The 18494-nt window shown below is 41.0% G+C and overlaps 1 protein-coding gene across 1 annotated transcript in view; it reads right to left on the bottom strand.

The window, feature by feature from the left end:
- TANC2 (tetratricopeptide repeat, ankyrin repeat and coiled-coil containing 2) overlaps positions 1–16458 on the bottom strand; it is a 272846-nt gene extending 256388 nt beyond the window's left edge. Inside the window, exon 1 of the mRNA XM_028157430.2 lies at positions 16227–16458. The gene's annotated coding sequence lies outside the window, so the exon portion shown is untranslated. The remainder of the gene's footprint in view (positions 1–16226) is intronic.
- Between the last annotated feature and the right edge of the window lie 2036 nt (positions 16459–18494).

Here is an 18494-nt window from a genome sequence, read left to right as displayed (position 1 = left end):
CTGGAGTGTTTCAAAGCTCCCCAGTTAATGCAGATGCACTGAGGGTTTAAAAACATCTGCATAGGATATGCCATAAAAGTGAATGACTGAGGTAGAAGACAAGATCAGTAGAGAATTCAAGAGGCCAGACTATCAGGATCAACTGTATGGATACTAAAACCATTAACTTTAACTGGCGTCGTAAGAGAGTAACAGTAAGCCCAGAAGAAATCTAGAAGCAATTATGAGAAACAAAGAGGAGGAGCCAGCACTTAAAAACTCTGCAGGGATAAGTTTCAGTTAAGAGAAAAAAAAGTAATAATGTTTAGGTAAGAGTTTAAAGATGAAAAGGAATTTTGCAGATAACTGACAATGAGCTCCAGAAGGCACAGAAGAAGGGTCTCATGATCATAAATGGGTGAAAATTGGGATCAGACAACAGAGAGGAAGTTAATAGAAGGTCCACACACAACTACTGGAGAATAAGCCAGGAAGTCTCAGAAAGCAAGCTGCCATACTTTTTAACCCTACACAAAAACAACAAAAGAAAAAGCTCTATGAAGATAGAAAAACTTTTCCTGAGCCAGCCACATTCAAACAGATTTTTAAAGTTAATTTCAAATAAAAGTGAGTCACAGAAAAGTATCAATGTCAATCCTATACAAAGTTGTTATAAGAAAAGAAAAAATAAGGAGATTAATATCCCTACAATGAAACCATGCCAGAAAGACATGCCCACATAATAGATCAAAACTGTAACATGCTATTTCAAAATGAGCTAAAAGACCTTAAGAAAATGACACAAGACATGAACGAACAGATGTGAGAATTACACAAACTAAAATGAGATGACATTAACTCAGGAAAGAATTAAAAATAAAAGAATCAATGGTACATCTACACAATGGAATACTACGCTGCGGTAAAAAAGAAGGAATTCTTACCATTTGCAACAGCATGAATGGAACTGGAGAGCATTATGCTAAGCGAAATAAGCCAGTCAGAGAAAGATAAATATCACATGATCTCACTCATTTGTGGGATATAATGAACAGTATAAACTGATGAACAAAAACAGATCCAAAGACAAAGAAGCATCGATCAGACCGTCAAACCTCAGAGGGAAGGTAGGGGAGGGTGGGGGAGGGTGGGAGTAATGGGGAGAGACCAATCAAAGGACTCATATGCATGCATATAAGCCTAACCAATGGACACAGATACCAGGGGGGTGAGGGCATGAGTAGGGGGGTGGGGGGGGCAATGGGGGAACAAGGACACATATGTAATACCTTAATCAATAAAGGGGAAAAAATAAAAATAAAAAAAGAGCGTAAATCTGAAAAAAAAAAAAAAAAAGAATCATTGCAGAAATGAAGACAGGAATGAATAAAGGCAGATAATCCCTTAAGAAAAATAGGTAAGCCCGGCCGGTGTGTCTCAGTGGTTGGGCATCAACCTATGAACCAAGAGGTCACAGTTCGATTCCTGGTCCGGGCACATGCAGGGGTTTCAGTCTTGATACCCAGTGGGGGGGGGGGTGCAGGAGGCAGCCGATCATGATTCTCTCTCATCACTGATGTTTCTCTCTCTTCCTTCCTTTTGGAAATCAATAAAAAAAAATTTTAAATAGCAGGTAAAAAGGAGGAAAATTTCATAACTCAAAAGATAAAAAGGATTTGAAAGTGATAAACATTGAAGACAGGCAAAAAATATTGAACATATGGATTATAAGAATCCCTGAAGAAGAAAATCAGAGCAAGGAACAGAATATAAAAAATAATTTTTAAACTTCCCTAAAATAGAAAAAATATTTGAAACCACTTTTTGAAAAAGCACAATTTGTCCCTAAGAATATCAACTTAAAATGAACAAAATGATTTTACTAAACATTAAAGAATAACACAAAAAAAGAAAAACTGGGACCAGAAAGGGGAAAATCAAAAACTATACAGACAAGAAGAGTTCAAGAAATGAGAGACGAATTGGCAGTATTGGGTTTCTCATGATAATGAAAGTGATAAAGTGCATAATGAGATTAGATTGATAATCTCAGAGGGTCATAAGAGTGGCACAATTATGTAGAAGATAAAGAACCAGTTACTTATAAAGAAAGGAGAACAGACTGGCATCAGACTTACCTATTGCACAAGAAGCTTGATGACAGTGGTATAAGGTATATATATTATATAGGAAAAAAATAATTGTAACTGAAGAACACTATATCCAAGGATTCAGAAATTATACCACATATACTCTGAGGAAAGTACTACAAAATGTTATAAAATGCTTTTCTGGCATCTATTAAGATAGTCACTGGTCTCTTTTTTCCAGTCTTCACCACTCCTAGAGTTGTAGCTGGCAGTATAAATATAGCCAAATCCAAGAACAATATCATATACAACCATTCCTGGAAATGGCTTCAAGAAACTTAGATCCCAAGTAATGCATATTTTGAAAACAAGCACAAGAAAAGCCTCAAAAAGATTTAGTCCAGTGTTTCAAAGGCAATGAGCACCTGTACAGAGGCCAATAAGGTGCCAGCCCTAAAATGAACAGGCTCACCTGTATCATCCACTTCTGTCTCTGGAAGTATGCTTATTTCCATACTGTCAAGGTACCAGGCTTTGGCAACCAAAGGCCAGTTATCCCCAACACAAAGTCCCCCCCCCACTCACCCCAAAAGAGAGAGACAATCATATCGTTTTTATCTTGTAGTATATTAATGTAACAAATCTACATATATAAAAGCCTAATATGCAAAGTGTCCCCTCGGGATTTTGACCAGGAGTTCAATCACTCGCTATAACGTGCACTGACCACCAGGGGACGGCACAGAATGAAGGAAGGCCCGGTCCGGCAGCCGACAGCTGGGGAAGGGAGGCCCCAGCCAGCAGCTGGCAGCCGCTAGGTACCCTACCGTGCACAAATTTCGTGCACTGGGCCTCTAGTTACGTTAATATTTAACTGCCTTTGCCTTCCTAGAATAAACTACTTGATCATGAGGTACTGTCTTTTAAATGCACTGCTGGATTTATTTTGCTAACATTTTACTTAGAATTTTTGCTTTTCTAGTCATGAGTAAGAATTGACTAACATTTATAACAGCAAAAAAATGAAAATCTTAACATCCATCAGTTAAAGAAAAACAGACTAAATTATAATGTAGTATGCTATGGAATATTACTCAGCTTTGTAAAATTAGAGTTTCATTTACTAAACTGGAGAGATTGCCATGATATATTCTTTTCCTTTATTTTTTTAAACCCTGACCAGAGGATGTTTTTTACTGATTTTTAGATAGAAAGAAAGGGGGAGCCAAAACCGGTTTGGCTCAGTGGATAGAGCGTCGGCCTGCGGACTCAAAGGTCCCGGGTTCGATTCTGGTCAAGGGCATGTACCTACTGGGGATGTGCAAGAGGCAGCTGATCGATGTTTCTCTCTCATCGATGTTTCTAACTCTCTATCCCTCTCTCTTCCTCTCTGTAAAAAATCAATAAAATATATTTAAAAAAAAAGAAAGAAAGAAAGGGGGAGAGAGATAAATATCGATATGACAGAGAAACATTGATATTAGAGAGAAATATTACCCCTATTGGGGACCAAACCCACAACCTAGATATGTGTCCTGACCAGGAATCAAACCCGCCACCTTCTTGGTGCAGGGGACAATGCTCCAACCAACTGAGCCACCTGGGCAGGGCAGCCATGTTTTCTTAAATGAATAAAGCAAGTTACAAAAAGCCTGTGTATGTGAGTGTAAAAGTAGGGGTAAAGTAGGTTTACAGTTGTAAGTACACGAAACAGAGTTTATTCTTTTATTATCATGTATTAAATATTAGAGGCCTGGTGCACATAATTTGTGCATGGGGGGGGTCCCCTCAGCCCAGCCTGCGCCCTCTCGCAATCAGGAACCGCTGGCTCCTAATCACTCACCTGCCTGCTCACTCTTAATGGCTCGCCTGCCTGCCTGCTCAGTCCTGTTTGCCTGCCTGCCTGCTCGCTCCTAACCACTTGCCTGCCTGCCTGCTCGCTCCTAACAGCTCACCTGCCTGCCTGCTCACTGCGCGTCATAGTGACCAGTTGTTCTGGCCGTTCCGTTGTAATGGTCACTTAGGCTTTTATATAGATAGATAGATTGTATTTTTTCCATAGGAACAATTATAAAACTTTTGCCACAACTTGTATGCTTATATGTTTTTGAGCAAAGAGAAAAATGTTGAAAAATACTCAGTATTGGTTAAAGTTGGAGTAAAAGTGGAGAAGGGAGACCTTGAGGGAAGAGAAAAATAACTTTTTCTTTATTTACCCATTTTGTTTATTTTAGTGGTTGCAAGCAGAGTATTACTTTTGAAAACTTTTTACAAGGTAAAATGGGGGATAAGGGCTAACAGGAGAAAACACCAGTTATAACTAAAAACAATTGATATTTGTTGACAATAAATGGCTACCTTTAGCCATATTCAGCCAATGACAAAAAGAGAATTATCTAAAGCAAGAAAAAAATCATTATAAAGTTCATTTATTTAAAAACACAAAATCCGCCTGACCAGCATGGCTCAGTGGTTGAGTGTTGACCCATGAACCACGAAGTCATGGTTCGATTGCCAGTCAAGGCACATGCCCAGGTTGTGGGCTCAATCCCCATTGTGGGGTGTGCAAGAGGCAACCAATCAATGATTCTCATCTTTAATGTTTCTATCTCTTTCTCCCTCTCCCTTCTGCTCTGAAATCAATAAAAAAATATTTTAAAAAATAAATAAAATAAAAATAAAAACACAAAATCCTTGTGGCTCTCTCTAATGGGGCATGCCCACACCTTTCCCCACCCTCTTCCCATCACATGTGTTTTCCTTGCCTCTCTCTTTCTTCTAAGCGCCAAGGGCCCTTCTGTCTCTGTAACTTGTTCCCTGAGTTTATTTCTTCTATCTCTATGACTTTCTAAATAAACTTTCTCTTACAGTTTGTACCGTGGCTCTGGATTTTTCCTTAGCCAGAACTCAAGTAAAAAAATACAAATTCTATATAATAAAAGCCTAATATGCTAAGTGTCCGGTCAACCGGTCAGCCGTTCAACCAATCAAAGCGTAATATGCTAATGATATGCTAAGGCCACTCAATCGCTCTCTATGATGTGCACTGACCACGAGGGGTCATACAGTCGACCGGTCGACCAGTCGCTATGATGTGCACTGACCACCAGGGGGCAGACACTTCAACTGGTAGGTTAGCTTGCTGCTGGGGTCTGGCTGACGGGAACTGAGCGAGACAGGCCAGACACGCCCTGGAGCCCTCCTGCGGTCCCTCCCTAGCTGGCCAACCTCCCGCATCCCTTCCCAGCCCCAATCATGCACTGGTGGGTTCCCTCGGCCTGGCCTACACCCTCTCACAATCTGGGACCCCTCGGGGGATGACAGAGAGCCGGTTTTGGCCTGATCCCACAGGCCAGGCTGAGGGACCCCACTGATGCACAAATTTGTGCACCAGGCCTCTAGAATAAATATAAAAATCCAATCTGGAGCCAAAGTTGCATGTAAGTGGTCTTTCCCAAGTGCATTAAGCAAGATGCCTTCAGGATGAACTAGTTTTCATTTTAGAACTAGCACAAACATAGATATTAGGACAACTAAGAATAAAACTAAGAGATAGTGAGTCAAGTCCATTTAAAGAAACATATTCAACGACTAATTGTATAATGATACACAGATGAGCAGAAATGAACAAAATGTTGCAGAAATAATTGAAGCTTGGGAAAAATGAGATTTTGAATAGTTAGCTTATCATACTAAAAAGGACAGGCAAACTTTTTCTATTATTTTACACTGTAAATAGACAAATCCTTTTTATTAAGTAAATCACAAAAGAAAACAAACCACCTTGACTGATTGCCACATACAAATTTTTTAAAAAGAAAAATTACATGGAGCATGGGGCGGGGGTGGGGGTGGGGGTATAAAGTTATCACACACAGAAAGTTCCAGTTATTCACAAAAATGAAAGATGTTTATAAAAGTTGAAAATGTTTACATGATTGAGTTGGAAAAAAAATTGTCAAAAAGCTCTTTGTCTCAAGCTGTGATTTGCTACATTATAGAGATTAAAAATTAATTTTTTGTCAAGTTTGTACTGCTTAAAGACAAAGAGTCCAAAAAATAAATGTATATTAGGAGCATGCCCAACAGCATCTCTCTCCTAAGACTTTTTATTTTAAACTTTATGGTATTCAAGAACTCTTTCTCTCAGCTCTTATCAAATCCTTCATAAAAGAAATTTTCAAAACACAAAATAAATCAGTAGCCAAATTACCTTGGGTTTTTTTAAATGACTTGCAAGGCTGAAAAGGAATGTAAGACAAGATAACAATGCTAGTAAAAATACTGGGGAGGAGCTGTGGGAAGCATACGTCAAAAAAGAGAAATCTAGGACACTTTCCAAAGCCTAACAAAAATTAGCACTTATTAAGTACTAGACATTGTCCTAAGGATTTTCACTGACATTATTTCATTTCATCATCATCAAAACCTTGCAAGATAGGTTTTAGCCCCTTAGTGACAGAACAATAATTCTAACCTGTTTTCATGATACAAAAACTCACAAATTTATGTTCTACCTACTATACAATGTGGCTCATGATTGCAGAATTTCAAAGCTTCTTACAACTGAACAATAGTATTGTCATCCTATAATATAGGAATGTCTGAGTAACAACTTCCAAAGAAAGTCTATTTTCCTCTTTAAAGCCCTAAAAAGGTAAGAGCTAAGATTGCAGGACTTGGGTATGTAGTAAGTCTTCATCCCACAAGTCTACTAAAGCTAACTACCTTCATTCACCCTAATTCACAATCCTGGGAGCCCTACAGGATTCCATGAAATTTGAAAAGAAATAGAATTCTAGAGCACCACAAACACCCATCAAGCTTCCCATAGGCTGATTAGCTTTGGCTTATTGTATTTTGACAACTACAGCTAGAAACTGTGGGACCTTACAACACAAGATTAGGAACAAGGGACAAGAGGAGACTTCATTTAGGCAGAGGCAATTTACTAAGATCTGAGGCAGATTCCCCATACCTAAAATGATTAAATAACAGTATCTACCCACTCCCATTTCCAAGTTTAATAACTAATCTACTTATAAGGCTATAACCCATAGGTAAGGAAAAAGGGGTTTCCATAGCAATAAAAATTGGTGCTGTATTTCTTCATATTGTCAATTTCTATAACCAGATATGGTAATGCAAGCATGGTGTTACAGACAAGGAAATAAGCAATAGCTACCTGGTCCAAATATATCTGCTTGAAATAACAAAAGTTTTCCCTTATTATTGCTTGTATGCTCTTCTTTATGAATTTAATGTCTGTAATACTTGCTGATATTTATTAAAAGGAGTATATAAATCACTTTTTTCCTTTTCATACTTTTGCCGCCTAAAGAAAACTGTAAAACTTATCAACATTGGCCAGTGAAACTTTAGGAAAGTGATAAACTCTAATACATTTATTTTTAACAACATTTTTCCTAGAAGTATAATGAGTAGCTAGGGCACAAAATTTTGAATTAAAACTTTAGGTTTTATTTAGGAAATAATATGAAATGTCCACCTTCAACTGAAAGACTACTGTAGTAAAAGTAACTACTGTACACAGTAGGTAGTCAATAAGTATTTAAGTGAATGATGTAATATTTTAATACACTGCATAAAAAATCCAACTTTTCCAACATAACTAATCTAGCTTAACTCATATTCCTTAAACCTACCAGACCTGAGGCCCTAAACCTAACTGTCCCCTATACCTGGGCTCCTGAGCATTAAAGAGAAAAAATCAAGATGATATAGATAAATGTTAGTTACATGCAAACAAGTGGTTAGAATAAGATGGTACTTGGAGACACTGTAGAAAATAGGTCTAGGCAAAGTACCAAAAATTAGGTACAGCAGTATAGCGGCAGATTCGGAAATTACCGAAAAATCGGTACAGCGGTCTGGTAGGGTTAAATACAATGTGTCTGTATTATAAACTAATATATAAAATCAAGGGTCTTTACTTTCATATAACAATGATTTTTATGCAAAATATGAACGAGAGACCACCCCTGAGCAAACAAAGAAAAATGTTATTTTATGTGCTGTGCTCCAAACCTCTCTGCTTAGGATACCTCTTCTAAGAAAAGGGAATAGAAGAATCAAATAGATTCCACATATGGGGAAGAAAGGAGGAGACATCTGTAATACTTTCAACAATAAAGATAAATTTTAAAAAAGAAGAATCAAATAATACACTTCATCAGAAACTGCTTCGGCGTTAGACATAATATGGGTGTCATATGGAGGTACAACGGGAGTGCTCTGTCACATAAATCACTACTAAGGCAAAGTGGCCAATCTTTTCTCAGTAAATAGACAGAAGCAATTATGCCCTACAGAGGCCTCCAACAGACATGGTTGGTCTTGTCTCCAACTCATGTCATTTAATGAACATTTAATGGGCACAGACTATATAACAGACCAAGCACTGGTAAACTTTATCTGTAAAGGGCTAAACAGTAAATACATATTTAGGCTTTGTGGGCCACATGTTCTCTATTGTAACTACCCACCTCTGCTGTTGTACCCAGAGAATAGCCACAGCCAATATGTAAATGACTAAGCATGGATACATTCCAATAAAACTTTCTTTATGGCCACTGAAATTTAAATTTCCTACAACTTTCACATGTCACAAAGCATTATTCTTTTTTTGATATTTTTCAACCATTTAAAAATGTAAAAACTGCCAAAACCGGTTTGGCTCAGTGGATAGAGCGTCGGCCTACGGACTGAAGGGTCCCAGGTTCGATTCCGGTTAAGGGCATGTACCTTGGTTGCGGGCACATCCCCAGTAGGGGGTGTGCAGGAGGCAGCTGATCGATGTTTCTCTCTCATCGATGTTTCTAACTCTCTATCCCTCTCCCTTCCTCTCTGTAAAAAATCAATAAAATATATATTTAAAAAAAAAAATAAAATAAAATAAAATAAAAATGTAAAAACTATTCTTCTCTTTCAGGCCATTCAAAACAGATGCTGGGCTGCATTTGGCCCATATGCTATAGTTTGCTAACCCCTGTAATATAAAATGAAAATATTTCATCAAAAATTCACACAGAGAACTTTCTAACATTCCTGCCTTCACCCTAATAAATATTTTTTAATCTAGTTTTAACTCTAGAGTTAGTTTTAATTATAGTCCAGGTGTTATTCTGAATAATTTAGATGGCATAGGTAAGTATGTATATTTCTGTAGAGAATGTTTTCTAACTCCACAATAAGAGATGAGAGCCTGGATGGCGTGGCTCAGTGTTGAGCATTGACCTATAAACCAGGAGGTCACAGTCTGATTCCCTCAGGGCGCATGCCCAGGTTGTGGGCTCCATCCCCAGTAGGGGGTGTGCAGGAGGCAGCTGATCAATGATTCTCTGTCACCATTGATGTTTCTATCTCTCTCCCTCTCCCTTCCTCTCTGAAATCAATAAAGACATATTTAAAAAAAAGAAAGAGATGAGGTTTCAAAGGCATAACTCAGACAACTGTCAACAATCTTTATTCTATAAATAGAGCAGCTAAAATGTACTAGTAGGTGCTCTATTTACTAACTATGCTAATGCTGAACATAAAATATGAAAAGCCACAGTGCCTGCTTTCAAGGGGCTCACATGCTAGTGATAAGGCATATAAATAATAAAAATGTGATATGACAACTACTATAATGTTCATACTTAACAGGTGCATTAGGAGAATTGACAAAAAAATGGCATGCCCAACTCCACCCAGGAAAGTAGGCAAAACCTTCTTCACTCAAAAGATACTGGTTGAACCCAGCCACAGGGGCTCGGTGGTTGAGCGTTAACCTATGAACCAGGAGGTCACAGTTCAGTTCCCGGTCAGAGCACATGCCCGGGTTGTGGGCTCGATCCCCAGTGTGGGGTGTGCAGGAGGCAGCTGATCAATGATTCTCATCATTGATGTTCCTATCTCTCTCTCCCTCTCCCTTCCTCTCTGAAATCAATAAGAATATTTTTTTAAAAAGAGAGGGGGAGATAGAGGAGGGAGAAGAGATGGGAAAGGGGAGGGGGAGAGGAAGGGAGAGGGTAACATCCATGTGAGAAACTTCAATCAGCTGCCTCCTGCACACTCCCTACTTGAGATGGAGGCGGGAGCCCAGGCATGTGCCCTGACCGAGGAATCCATCCAGAGATCTTTGGTGCATGGGGCAACACTCCACCAATGAGCCACACCAGCCAGGGCTCGAGTTGTTTTTTTGTGGGGTTTTTTAAAGGAATTTGAAAGGTAGGATATACCATGCACTGAATAAAGGTAGAGACTGATATTATGGAGAAGAAAGGGGAAAGACAGGACATGGTAAGACTAATATCAACTTAATTCTTTTGCCTCTTAAACTTACCTTAAGCCAGGGGTCCTCAAACTTTTTAAACAGGGGGCCAGTTCACTGTCCCTCAGACCGTTGGAGGGCCGGACTATAGTTTAAAAAAACTATGAACAAATTCCTATACACACTGCACATATCTTATTTTGAAGTAAAAAAACAAAATGGCAAAAACACCCGCATGTGGCCCGCAGGCCATAGTTTGAGGATCCTGCCTTAAACTGTTATTTATCTTCAACTATTCAAGAACTAACAAAAGCTGAACGTAACGTATTTTTGTAATGTGTAACCCATGAAAAAGCAACTAGCTGATACTTATAACATCCACAAAGCTTTCAAACGATTAATAAAGATTTTTAAAATAAAATAAACTAAGAAAAAGAAATTTGTTTCCATAAATAATTATGGTATCATAATTACTTAGAACTTTCTTTGCCAGAAAATTTTTTCATTATTGCATCCTCAACCTGCTCTAGGCTTCTAAAACTCAGAAACCAATTTCTTATTCTTTATCCAGTATTACCGTGAATATTAAGCACTAGAGATAAAATATCCTCTAAAAGAGAGAAAATAGACCACTGGATGGGAAAATATAGCAGTAAGTCTAAGCTTTTTCTTTTAACCTATTTCTCTCCACAGATTTTTAAAGAGACTCCAAAGATATGTACTCTCCATCACTATATACACATCTCCTTAACAAGTTTCTACAAAATATGCTACTGAAATAAACCAAGTGACAGTTTTCATGGTATTATGACAAAGACTAAACTATTTATACAGTATATTTAATAATAGAATTTGATGACTATAGGCACTCTGCAGATACGACAATGCTAAGTTTCAATTCATTCGGGGGGGGGGAGGGGGGAGTCCAAATGATTAAATTAGCTTCCAAACTACTTTATAACATTTGTTACCTTGCCCAGACTAGTGCTAGAAAAGTAAACAGCATTCTGGAATAGTTTACTCTAGTTCCTTGAAATAAAATCTGGGTACCATCAGTAAAAACATTTCAACTAACATTGGTGATTCTGTATAAATACAATCTAATATAATTCAACTAATATGCCAAATCAGTATGTCCCAAAGATTCAATTTTAATGCTAGTGTAAGAGGAAGAAATATGGTAAGGAGAGAATTTGACACATTTCTTTTACATACATGTGGTTCTACCTTATATCTCATCAATATCAACTACCCTACTATTTCCCTTTTGGAACTACTAGTTTAGTATATTCCTTTCTGGAACTACTTCCTTCTCCATTCAAAATAATGCACGCACAGTCAATTCAGAAAATACTGAAAGAGCAAAGACATTTATGGGGAAAAGGGGGGGAAAAGCTAAGGATAGTCAAGAATCAATGATGAAAAAGAAAAACAAAAAAAAATGTTAAACAATCAATGATGGAAATAATCTAATTTTTAACAATGTTAGTACAACTCTATGATAAAGATGCAAACAACAAATCCGATTTTATAAGTGAAGTATGCTAAAATAAACTACCAACCAACATAAATACAGAGCATGGTCTGAGTCTATGACAATTTATTCAAGTATATAAGCATACATCCGGAATGTTGTAATCATAATCTGTAGATTATATTGAATTCCCTTATTAACAAATGTATATAAAAATGAAAGCAGTGTTTGATTACATAGGATATGTGATTCACATAATGGCAGAAAGTTTGCCTAAGAGAAGAAAATAATTGTTACAAGTGTAGGAGGTGACATTCCATTTCTCAAACTGGGTAGAAGATATATGAGTATTGGCTGCACTGATATTCTTTATATTTTACACATTTTAAAATATTATTTCATATATAGTTAATACCTATAAAACAATGTTTTAAGTGTGAGAAAAATCTGAGCAAACAAGTTATTTTAGGGTTTTTTGTTGTTAATCCTCACCTGAGGATATTTTTTCCATTGATTTTTAGAGAGAGAGGGCAAGAGGGAGAGAGGGAAAGAGAGAGAGAAAGGGGGAGAGACAGACAGACAGACATCGATGTGAAAGAGACACATCGATTGGTTGCCTCCTGCACAAGCCCCAAATGGGACTGAGGAACAAACCTGAAACCCAGATATGTGCCCTTGACCAGGAATTGAACCCATGACTCTTTGGGGTGCAGGTAGATGCTCTACCACTGAGCCATACCAGCCAGGGCTAGTTTTTCTTTTTAATCCTCACCTGAGTATATTTTTTTATTGATTTTTAGAGAGAGGGAGGGAGAGAAACATCAATATGAGAGAGAAACATCGATTAGCTGCCTCCTGTACATGCCCCAACTGGGGACTGAACCCCAAACCTAGGTATGTGTCCTGGTCAGGAATTTACAACCCTTTGGTGTATGGGACAACTCTCCAACCCAGCTACCGGGCCAGGATTGAGCAAACAATTGTTGATGGAAGAGGTAAAATGTACATATGCATCCAATCCATTTTTGTTAATTACTTAAAAAAAAATAAGCCCTAGCCAGTTTGGCTCAGTGGATAGAGCATCGGCCTGCAGACCCAAGGGTCCCAGGTTTAATTCCGGTCAAGGGCATGTACCTCAGTTGCAAGCTCCTCCCTGGCTAAGGCCCTGATCGGGGCCAGTATAGGAGGCAACAAATCGATGTATTTCTCTCACATCGATATTTCTCTCTGTCTTTCCCTCTCTCTTCCACTCTCTCCAAAAAGCAATGGAAAAATATCCTCGGGTGAGGATTAAAATATAAATAAATAAATAAATAAATAAATAAATAAATAAATAAATAAAGAGAATAAGTAGAAAAATAGATAATTTCTCTTTAATTTTCCTAGAGAAAATTAACAGTAAAGGTTTACTGGTATTAGTGTACTCTCAGAGATACTATACACACATATATATGTACATACACATATACATATCAAACTACTTAAAGGTAACTTTCTACTTCTAAAGTTTCCCCCAAAGCCAACCTCCATCACAAATATTTCCTTAACCATAAAAAGTACTGATATGCCAGACTGGGCGTGGCTCAGTGGTTGAGCATCAACCTATGAACCAGGAGGTCACGGTTTGATTCCCAGTCAGGGCACATGCCCAGGTTGCAGGGTCGATCCCCAGTGTGGGTTGTGCAGGAGGCAGCTGATCAATGATTCTCTCTCATCATTGATGTTTCTCTCTTTCTCCCTCTCCCTTCCTCTCTCTGAAATCAATAAAAACATATTTTTTTTAAAAAAAAAAAGCACTGATACTCCTCTACTCATGATCCCAGAAATAAATTACAAAAATAAATTCCTAAACAAAAACGTTCATGTTACAATTTTTGGTGTATTTGCAGGCTTAACATTTGTGTATCTTACTTTTTACATAGGTTTATCCACATCTATAATATTCGCTTTATGATGGGCACCTACATTTTAATGATGTGTGATAATACTAATTTGATTAAGAGGGCAATAAAGTATACTGGTGAAGAGCACAGAGTTCGGAGCCAGAGCTCCTGAACTGAAACTCAGCTCTTCTACGTGCTAGCTACACAACCTTGGGCAAGCTACTTAACATCTCTGTATTTCAGTTTCTCAACTGTAAAATGGAAATAACAGTACACACCTTATTGGGTGTTGAAACTAATTAAAACATGTATCACAGGACATAACAGGTGCTATGTAAGGATGAGATATTACTAATGGTACTACTACTAACAATAGTTCTGCACCATCTTCCCAAATATATTGAAAATATCTTTAGAATTTTGAATTATTTACTAAAATTAGATACTATTAAAAATAAACATTAAATCTGAAGGCTGGTTAACAGTAAGTGTAAAGCCCTGCACCTCTGAAGTGAATAGGTGATTAATAAATCCACACAAGCACTCTATCAAGAACAATCTGAGAGAAGTGGCAGCTCCCAAGTGCAACTATCAATTTCTTCCCTTTCACAAGGGGGCAGTGATAACAAGAAAAGAATGGGACTCTGCAACACCTCTTTCTACAGACAGTAGGGGGTGGCAGTACATATGGCTTATAGTCAGAACAAAACAGGAAGACCCAACAGAACTGCTCTTTATTCTCCTCTGGCCCTCTCCTCTTTGCTTTAGCCTCAACATAGCCAGCCTCTAGGTGAGGAATATATTTACAGAAAAGACCAAAACCCAAAATTAATCCCCGAAGAAAATCCAGTTTTGTGTTTGAAGCAAATGATTCCTCAGTAGCTGAATTTGGATCCAGAAAAAAAGCCAATCAGTATAAATTTTCAGATTATCTGGCAAATTACTTACTGTCCTTAATATGAGCACAACATTCAGGCAAGTAATTCAGTTTATCTGCAAGAATTGTAACAAAAAACATAAAATCCATCAATAATTAACCTCATCCTAAGGAACACATCCAGGCATTTCTGCTTGTTTCATGGTATATAGACACTCATTGACTGTACACAATAAGTTATATTAAAAAGCTCGTCTTTTGTTACCTCTGAAATTCAAGCTATGTTCTAACAATTCTTTCAAAACACAAATGTTCTTCTTAGATAGAAGTCACAATGTTTTGCAGCATATGAATTATAGACAGATAGAGACAGAGAGAAAAAGAGAGAATTGATTTAATATTTTATTTTTTGTGCTTAAGATGATCTACCTGGGAAATGCTGCAGAAGCACTCACTGGCAGTATCCATGTTGTTGCTTTTTATGCCACATTACTGCATGCAATTTATTTTCCCTATTTTGCCACCATACAACCAAGAACATGAACAAATATACCACTACTGTCATTCACTGTAATTAAACATTGCAATAGGTTTTGGCTCCAACCCCTCAAAATGCCTGAAAATGTATCCCTTTTGTTCACCATATTGTTTTGTTTTCCTCATTCCAGATATGTTCACCTGTGTAAAAATGAAGACAGAGGGACATGTGAAAAAAAAAAATCTCCCTTTGCCTAAGTGATCTTCAACTCACAATTATGGTCAAGACATGGCGGGGGGCGGGAGGGGGGTTGTGTTGTTGTTCCTTCTTTTCCCCGGAGAGGAGCAGAGAGTGAACGACACCCAAAACATCAAATCTTCTTCATGCTCATTATCACTGTTTACATTTGGTGAAAAACATTTTAAACATTCCACACCTGGGAGGGAAGACACCTGGGACAGGATACAATTGTATCAGTGCTCTCTACATGCTGATGTCAAAACCTGGAATTATTTTAGCCCTATTTTTTTTTCTTTCCCATCTCACAACCAGACACAATCTGGCTTTTCTTCTTTCAGGTGAGTACAATCTCTAATAACTCAAAAAAATTGCATAGCATAGCTGCTCTCGATTTCCTGTGATAAAATATCTAGCAAGGAGCCTTATTCATCCCTTCTTATACTACGCCTCCTTTCCTGGCGGGGGGGGGGGGGGAGGAATTAATACCAATAATCACACTTCTACCATGAATTTCAACGCCACACAGGCCAACCTACCCTATGTCTTACCTGGCACATGTCACAACTACTTTTATGCTGCATTGTGGGGGCATATTTTGCAACTCGTTCTGCACCACATTCCCTGCCACGTTTAGCAATCTGCCTCGCATCCCATCCTGGGTCCCCGTCATCCGGAGACGCTCTCGGTACCAAATTCCATGACACCTTTGGTGACGCCCCGAATGACCGACTCCGGACCCGGCGGAAGCCACCCAGAGTGCCACCTCTGGAGCCAGCCTTCCCCACGCCTCGGACACCGGAGGCACTTCGCCGCTCCTTTTCGCTGCCTCCCCGCTCGCCCCCGCCCCCCTCCCCGGAGGCGAGGCGTTGGGAGGCGAAAGCCCCTGTCACTGAAGCGACCTTTCCTTCCCCGCTCCGCCCGGTCCCTTACCTGCCGCTCGGAAGGAATCGCTGCCCCTCGGGGTCGAGCCCCAGTCCCCGGGGTCTCCGAGGACCGCGCCGCCCGCCGGCGCCGCCGCGATTCCCAGAGCACCTCGCTGCGCTCCGACGCCCGCGGCGGGTCTGCGCCTCCGAAAGGCGCGGCCGGGGCCTCGCGGGCCGCGAGCGCAGCCCGCGGCGGTCCTCCTGTCAGCGGCCGCGCGGGTGCAGGTCCTCGCCCCTCAGAGAGGAGGCGGCGGCGGCGGCGGCGGCGGCGGCGGGCACCTCGCTCCGCCTTGCGCGCGGCACCGCCGGGAGGTGAGCGCAAGGGGGATGGGAACGGGGGCGGGGCCGCCCGGAGGAGGCGCAGAGGGCGGCGGCGGCGGCGGCGGGAGGGCAGCTCTGGCGGCCCCGGGCGCGGCGCTTGGAAAAGCTCGCAGCTTCCCCCGCCAGGCCGACGGCTCGCGTGAGGCGGCTGTGCCAGCGGCCCCGCCGGAGCAGCGCTCCCAGCAGCCCGCGCCGGACCGGCCGCTCACTAGCGCCGCTGCCGCGCCGGGGGCGTCGCACCCTCGGAGGCCGCCCGCAGCCCCGCCCCCTCCGGGCTAGGCGGGGAGGGGCGCGAGCGCGGAGGGAAGGCGCGTGCGTGGGGGCGCGTGCGTGGTGGAGCGCGCGCCCCCGCCCCCTGCACAGCTTGGGGGTGGGGAGCGGCCAGGAGCGTGCAGACCGACCCGTTCCCTGCGCTCAGAGGTGGATCCCGGGCTCTGCCGCGCTGTGCGGTCTGGGCATTTCTTGCTCCCTCCGGGGGGCTGTGACTAGTGGGGTCGACGGCTTTTAGGGGAGAAAAGGGGAAGGAACTCGATAGCAGACAAGGCCCTAGATAGCCGGCTCCGCCCCCAGGGGTGATGTCACTCTTGAGGTACTGCTCTGTCACGTGCGCCCACTCCGGGCCTGTCCTCCGGCTCTGATGGCCAGAGCGGTCCTGTAGCTTTCCCCCAAACTTGGGTCACCTCACGCACGTATCACTCCGGGCGCCATCGATCACTGCCCATGTCAGTTATTCTCTCCCTGTGCTCCATTCTGCTCTGTAGACTGCTTCAAAATGCCACCGTGGGCTACGGTGGAAATCAGGATAAAGTGGAAAACCCGCGGGGGAGAGGGGGTTGGAGAGGCGTGGCAGGGAGGATGGAGGCTATGTTACCTAGACTTGCTGAAAATTCACCGACCGCAGCTTGAGAGTCTTGAGGTGCAGTTGTGACGTCACCTCTGTCACTGCCAGGTTGGACAAGAAGTAATGTGGTTTTAAGAGCGAGTCCGCCAGACACGGAAAGTCACCACATGAACGCTTCCTTGAAGGTCCTATTTCCCCCACTTCCCTCCACCTAGATCTTCTTCCCCTTTATTCTTCCTTTTCCTTGCAACATAAAACAGCAAGTCAACTGTGGAAGATGTCTGAACATAAGTATTTTTTCGTGTGCTGTAAGATGATGCGAAACAATCACTATTGCATGCTCTGCCTGGCTAGTCTTCCCTTCCATACACTGAGACGGCCTTTCGTGGTTATCCGTTTCCCAATGAGACGCCATGATTGGAAATAGATGCACCAAATTACTTCAGTCAAGGAACCTGTGTCTGGTCTTTCTTAGAGAGGTTTGTTTGATAACAACCCTTTGGACCTACTTCATCCAGAAGTTTCTTTGGCTTTTTAAAGATAAGCATTGAGCCCTAGTGGGTTTGGCTCTGGATAGAGCGAGGGCCTGCGGACTAAAGGGTCCCCATTGGATTCCGGTGGAGAGCAAGTACCTGAGTTGCAGGCTTCTCCCCTACCCAGGGCCTGGTCAGGCAGGGCTCATGCAGGAGGCAACCAATCCATGTGTTTCTCTCACATCGATATTTCTGCCTTTCCCTCCTCTTCCACTCTCTCTAAAAACCAATGAAAAATATCCTGGGGTGAGGATTAAAAAATAATCAATCAATCAATCAATAAGTATTGATTTCGGAATAATACAAGAAACTGAATATGAAGCCATTTCCAACAGTTAGTCTCTACAGTTAACGCTTGGAAAGTTAGAGCTAAAGCAGTTTTGAATACTACAGCTAAAATGGCAAGGTGAAGGAGTGGTATATGGAATCTTTGGGTCATAACTCCCCAACCCCCCAAAAAACAAAAAACCTATCTATCTATGGTGATAGAGGCATAGTAGTGATTACTTATGGGGAAATTGATAGAGAGAGGGCAGGAGGGAGCCTTCTGGGTTGGTGCAAATAGTCAATATCTTGATCT

The sequence above is a fragment of the Eptesicus fuscus genome, chromosome 20 (assembly GCF_027574615.1).
Source record: "Eptesicus fuscus isolate TK198812 chromosome 20, DD_ASM_mEF_20220401, whole genome shotgun sequence".
NCBI classification, from domain to species: domain Eukaryota; kingdom Metazoa; phylum Chordata; class Mammalia; order Chiroptera; family Vespertilionidae; genus Eptesicus; species Eptesicus fuscus.
The sequence above is the reverse complement of the archived record's forward strand: the minus strand, read 5'-3'. Positions and strand labels throughout refer to the sequence as shown.